At 39.1% G+C, this 7036-nt stretch overlaps 1 pseudogene; it reads left to right on the plus strand.

The window, feature by feature from the left end:
* Positions 1-486: 486 nt before the first annotated feature.
* Positions 487-7036, plus strand: part of LOC103749449 — an 11596-nt pseudogene continuing 5046 nt past the window's right edge.

Raw genomic sequence — 7036 nt, forward strand, 5'->3', positions numbered from 1 at the left:
AGAAAAGCACATGGTTCAGTGGGCTTGTTTACATTGTAAAGAGTAGCTTCTTGGGGCAAAGGTAAGTAAAAGTCCTTAGTCCAGACTCTGTTCATACTGTAACTCAATCCTACAGGGGTACTCTTAAAACAAAAGCTAAAATATGCAGAAGGAATTTTTTAAAATATTTTATTATTTTTATTTTATGTGTATGAATATTTTGCCTGCAGGTACATAAGTGCACCAAGCACGTTAAATGCCTGCAGAGACCAGAAGAGTGTGTCAGATCCTTTGGAACTGGAGTTCTAGATGATTGTTAGCTGCCATATGGGTGCTGGGAATCAAACCCAGGTCCTCTACAAGAGCAGCCAGTGCCCTTATCTACTAAACCATCTCTCCAGGCCCCAGAAGGAACTTTTTCCATTGAATAGTAAGTACAGACTAGGAGACTTTCAAGAGCATGAGAAATCCAGATTGCTTTAAGTATACAGTGCCTTGACTGAAGGCATGACGGAGGAGGATTCAGATGAAGTGAAGAGTGTGGTAGAGAAATCGTGTATCACCCTACAGTGTCTACACAGTCAGTCTGTAGGTAGAGTATGAACACTGAAAACACTGCTGGACAGGCTGAGAGGGAAGGAATGGACTTTGCTTTAGAGCTGGAGGAAGGGACCTTTGTTGTACAGTGATAGAAAATGTTAGGTGAATTATCTCTGACAATTTTGTGGAAAGCAGAACATTTAATAGATGAACTTGTACACTTAACGAAAGAAGTTCCAAACAAAGTGTTGATGATCCAGTCCAGATTTTCCTTGCCACAGATTAAAAAACATGAGAAAAAAAAGATAGCCCAAGAGAAGTACTGTTCAGAAGCAGTGAAGCTGGACTTGGCGATATGGGAATGACCTATCCCGTTGCAAAAGATACAGAGAACAGGTTGTTAAGAAAGCGTTCTCTGAAGAGAAAGTCAAGAGTGGAAAACCTTTTGCAATTGCCCTAGGCAAACCAAAAACTCAAAATATTTATTCCCACAGAACACACTATGACAAGAGCAGGCATGGGACTGCAGGTCACCTCAGCCATCTCCACAATCTCTTCCTTGACTCATTTGTTATTCAAAAGTAATGTGATTTCAGGGTCTGGTGGCACAGACCTGCAATCCCAGCCACTTGGAAGGCTCAAGAAGGAGATAAAAAATGCCAGGGCTACCTGGGCTACATAGTGAGTTCAAACTGCCAGCCTGGGCAATCTAGTGAGACTCGGTCTCAGACTAAACAAGTAAGAGGGCTCAGTAGTGGCTGCTTGCTCGGCATCGGCAAGGCCACAGCTTCAATCCTTAGTGCTGAAAACAAAGTAAGTTCTTTCAAGCCATGTGATTTTCTGGCTTCCAATTGTTTTCTTTTGCTACAGTGTGGTAAGAAACATGGGATTTCAAGAACATCTCTACTTTCCTCCTTTCTAGATGGGAACACCTGCAGATGTCATCCAACGTTGGTCTCTGGTCCCAACACTGTACTACTGGGGCAGATAATTTATTTTCTTCTTTTAGAGGAAATGGTGGAGGAAAATTTCTCTCTAAGATGAATTGAAACTGGAGCTTGATTTAGATAGTATAGACGACAAGATGTGGTTCTTTGAACTGATGACGCGCAAATGAGATTTTTAACTTATAACTGCAACTTAAAATTTAAACTATGGTGTACTGACACTTTGGGTCCCTTAAAATAAATAGATGTATTTTGCACGTGGTCCCTGAGGGCCAGGGGCCTGATAGTGGTAAATGGAATGGTAAGACCTCCAAAGATGTTTGTATCCATCAACAGGAAACATTAGTTTGGAAAAAAATCTTTGAAAAATTGAAGTTAAATGTTCACCCTATAGGGGAAATATTAATCCAATGGAGAAAACATCTAATGCTGAGTTTGTCATAATTTGTTGAAGCCTGATATTGCTAACAGAGAACAAGCTGGATGAAATAGAATATCCACCTGGTTCAGAATAACTGTAAACTGTGTATACAGTATAGTAGAGGAACTCGTAATTCAGCAAGAAAAGAGCACTCAGAGGGGGCCTAAGGGAGAGATATGCCAATCAGCACAGTTACTACCTGAACATTTCCACTAAGAAAAATCTAGTTGGTGACTACAGAAACCAGCAGAACTCTTGGTATACCTACCCTGCCGATGCACAAAATTAAGGAGCTCAGTGGCTTCCACACAGAGAGAGTTTTCTCCTGACAAATATTTTTCCAGAGTTGAGGCACACAGGATAGAAAGATAAATGACTAACACAAAATATCTGATAACCAAAGCCAAAACGGCAATGTTTTCCTTTCTTTCTTTTTTTCCCTCATTCAAAGGAGGTGAACATATTCTGGAGAGAGAAGCCCCTATGAACGGAGCAAAATAAACATGAATGTCCTGGGCGGGGCCAGTGAGCTGACAACTCTGCTTTTTTCTGTGGATAGTTGTAGATTCTGAGCAAAGTTAGAGCCAGAGAATCTGCAGTTGCCCCCTGAGAGGAAGAAAGTGGTCCCCTGAGGCCTGAAGGAGGCCAGCAGATATTGGTGAGTTATTTGGAACAGGAATAAAAAGTGGATAATTCCACTGTCTTCAGCACAGAGTTTATAGTCCCTAAACGACAGTGAATTTGGAACCTAGACAGACTAAAATGTCAAAAGATAACAATGAAATCTGTTCTACAGAGATGAGCATGTCCTCTATTCTCTTGGTGCTGAGAAGACAAACTGTGGCCCAAAGGAAAGACTGCGAGCGCCCCACTCATCTGCCCAGAGGGGATGGAGCTCCCTTTTCAACACAACAGCATTAGCTGCGATGACTTCGCATGTAAGAAGAAAACAGCGCCATAGGACTAAACACTCACAAAACATTCAAATAATATGAACAAACCTGTAGTTGATCAAGATATTAGAATGAGCTGTCAAGCCTTTTTATAGAAATATAATTATTTTGATTTAGAAAACAGAGAAAGGAATGGGAAAGGTGAGTATCAATGATTACCATGAAATGAATAAAATGAAAATTCTACAGCTGAGAAATAAAATAATCTCCACTTAAGACATAAAATATGCATGTAACAGCTGATTAAATACAGTCAAAAAGTTAAGGGAGGAACTGGAGAACTGGCTCATTGGTTAAGAGCACCAGCTACTCTTGCAGAGGACCTGGGTTCTGTTCACAGCACCCACATGGTGGCTAACAACCATCTATAACTCCAGTTTCAGAAGATTCAACACCTTCTTCTGGCCTCCTCAGGCATAACACGTACATGGTGCACTTACACACACGCAAGGAAAACACTCATATATAAAAAATAAAAATTAAAAAAGTTTTTAAATGGAGTGTTGGTAACAGACGCACAAGAATGGACGATGTTCAAATTGCAGCATGAAGAACCAAGAAAATAAGAGATGAAGAAAAGGTGAAGGTCACAGCCAAAGACCTAGCACAGCTGCACCTGCAGCAGGAGGGGAGGGTTCTCAGTATTTAGACAAAAGCAATATTTGAAGAAGCAATGAGTGAGAATTTTCAAAGCTGTTGTGTACGGTATCAAGCCATTGAAACAAACAAGCTCTTCCAATTGTAGACAAGAGAAATAATAGGACAAGCACAGTAGGACAAGTCTGTAATTTGGCAATGGGGAGACTGAGGTGGGCATTATGAGTTCATGCCAACATGGACTAATAGCAAGAACATGTCTCAAAAAGTGAGAGAGAGAGAGAGAGAGAGAGAGAGAGACTGGTAAGAGGAAAAAAAGGTTTGTTAAGTAAGATAAGAAAATACCCTTAAAAAACAGAAACGCAGGAAAATTATGAAAGTACTATATTATGAAATGACTTGCATGTGATTTCTGAAAAAATGAAATTAAATGCTTAGATACAGAAAAATAACAAACATATTGATCCCATTTTTAGTTTTTAAAAAGTTCTTCCCAAGTGGAAACAAAAAATGTTTTTCAAAAATTGATAGAATTCAAAGCTCACACCCAGCTCTGAGAAAGAATACTCAGTGCTTGTTTCTCTACGTTGGGGTTACCTCTCTCAGGATGACTGTCTCCAGTTCCACCAAGTTGATAATTTTTTTGACAGCTAAAAAATATTCCATTGTATAAATGTACCACACTTTCACTATACAATCATCAGTTCATGAACATCTTGGTTGCTTCAATTTCTTGGTTATTGTGAAAAGGGCAGCAATGAGCACGTATGAGCACATATATCTGCAGTAGGATATAGAGCTTTTTGGATATATGCCCAAGAGTGGTAATGCTGAGTCATAAGTTAGATCAATTTTTAACTTTTGGGGGAATCACAACACCGATATCCATAGCAGCTTCACCAGGATCTCTTGTAGTTCAGGATGGCTTCAAACTCACTATGCAGCCAAGGATGAACTTAAACTTCTGCTTCTCCTGCACTTTACCAACTAAGCTACATACCCAATCTCTTAAAGGAATTCCTTTAAGAAGAAGTCAATACATAATTAACATAGCAAGACCCCCACCCAGATAAAGTTCTGATTTGTGAAAAGGAAGAGCCTAAGTGGTTTCCTGCTCCTCAGAAGTATATAAAATCTGCTGCTAAATGTGATTCCCAAGATGGCAGCCCATCCTGGCAGTGTCAGTCCCATTGTACTAGTTTCGAAGACAAGAAAGATGAAAGATTGAGGGGGTAGTGGAATGTTCCTCCATGGTTTTAGAGAGCCTCTGAGGCCAGGCAGCATGTGCTAGAGTTGAGTCCCTACGAGGAGCTCCAAAGAGGAGACTGCACAAGCCTGAGTTGTGGTGGAGACCCCAAGACCCAGATGCCAGAGTCATGAAACATCTGCCAAGGAAAGTTGCATATAGGGAGAAGAACCAGCCCAAGAGAGAGATGTATGCTGTTGGCAACAATGCTGGAGGGGCGGAGTCATTCCGACATGCGTTTGCTGTGTGCCTCGCTGGGCTTTGGTCTTGCTCTGGTTCACTCTTTCTTCACTATGCCCAAGCACCTTTTTTTGGAATGATAATGTATATTCTGTGCCATCATATGTTAGGAATATGTAATTTATTGTTAACTTTTACAGTGGTCACAGTTAAGAGACGGCCTTGACTTTGGAATTTTGAAGAGTATTGAGAATTTTAAAGGCTATGGGGACATTTGAAGTGGAACTAAATGCATTCTGCATCATAAGATGGCCATGAGGGTCAGGGAACCAAATTTGGTGGTTTGAATGTGAAATGCCCCCCAGAGACTCATAGAGATGAAAATATTGCCCAAGCTGATGGCGCTGTTTGGGAAGGTTATGATACCTTAACTGTCACAAAAGGGATGAGAGTTTATTCTGAAGCCAAATATAAGTGACCGTGGCCCAGGAACACAGACTCAGGTTCCAAGGTGGGAGCCATTTCATGAGTTTTTATAGTAACAGAACAAAGAAAAGTCATAACTTAAGGCATTTTTCAAGTACATTGGTGGAAACATTAAGTAGGCAGTTATAGCAAAGGAGAAATCTCAGCTCTAGGCCTCCAATGCTCTCTGATGGCGCTAAGCATTTTGTTTGGTGAGAGCTGGTGGATTTTGTAGTTAATACTTTCCAAAAAGTTTATTTTTTTTTAAATCTGTTAGTCAGAAGATGTTAAATCAGACACAGCTGGGCAAGGAACGGTTATTTAGGGGCTAAAGATAAACAGTAATTAGGCTCTGAACCTGCAACATTCCAGCCTCTCCACAATCACTGAAGTAATCAGTTGATCAGTCTTTGCAGAAGGTTCAGCTTCAAAAGGTAGTTTATCTGGGAACGTAGTCACACATTCCTTAGAGCTGCAGTTATCGGTGTTTGCAGGACACTTGGGTCGTTATATGGGTGCTGGGGTCTGAAGTCCATCCTCATGATTTTCCAACAAGAGCTCTCAATTCCTGAGCCAGCTCTCTAGCCTTCACGTTTTTTTTTTTTTTTCTAATTAGCATTTCTAGAACACTGCAGCTAATGGTGAGTTTCCACTTCCTATCATGTAGGCATTTGTTGTTACTAAGAATAACAATGTGCTGATTTAATCTTACAAATCTCAGAGACAGACATCATGTACAGTATACTTTCTTAAGAAGGACTACTATAAATGATCCTTGTTTAAAAGAGTATGTGAAAAGAAAACTTTACCTTTAGTTGGAATTGAATTATGATGACGAAAGGCAATACTGAAAATACTGTGATGCACTGGAATTGCTGGGAAGAAAATGCATTGCTTTGGAGTTTAATATCAGCTAGGTACCTAAAAAAAGAACATCATGCCAAACCTAAAGGAGAAATAACAAAGAAAACAAGAATAAGGAATCAGTGTATAATTAGAGAAAAGTCAACACTGAGAGATACTTCTTTCAAAACATTAGTAATATTGACCAGAAGAAACCATTCATAACACAAAGTATCAGAACTGTAATAGGGCATATAATATAGGAATTACAAATTTGTCATAAAATATAATGAATACTTTTATACTGATATAAAGTTTCGATTAAGGAGATAAAATGATTTAAAATAAAAATTTCCATAATAAAGCAAAGTAAAATCTCTGAATGGCCCAAGACTGATCAAAAAAATAGAATTTGTAGTAATAACCACCACACAGGAGAAGGCTTAGACCCAGACGGTGTCTCTTGTGAGTTTGAATATAGAATTCTTTCATGTAAAGGAAAAAAACATCAATCACTAATAACCTTTTAGACATTTTTAGAGCAGAAAATTATACAAATACTTTCCATCATCTTTACTAATAGCAGAATATGACGACTTTGATTGTTAGCCTGAGCCCATGACAACAACTTTGAAGGAAAGAAAATCTTCAGACCTATCTTTCATATGAACATAAATGCCAAAATGCTGAGCAAAATATTAGCAAATCTAAAGTTGTGATATATATAAAAAAGGCATACTGTGATCATCTAAGGATTAGTCCAAGAATGCAAGGCTAGATTACCACTAAAAAAAAAAAAAAAATCACTCAATATATTTCACTATACATTTAAAAAATGAGTAATGTTTATCAGTGCTTGACAGGG

This window comes from Nannospalax galili, unplaced genomic scaffold (assembly GCF_000622305.1).
Source record: "Nannospalax galili isolate Female #2095 unplaced genomic scaffold, S.galili_v1.0 scaffold2146, whole genome shotgun sequence".
In the NCBI taxonomy this organism is placed as follows: domain Eukaryota; kingdom Metazoa; phylum Chordata; class Mammalia; order Rodentia; family Spalacidae; genus Nannospalax; species Nannospalax galili.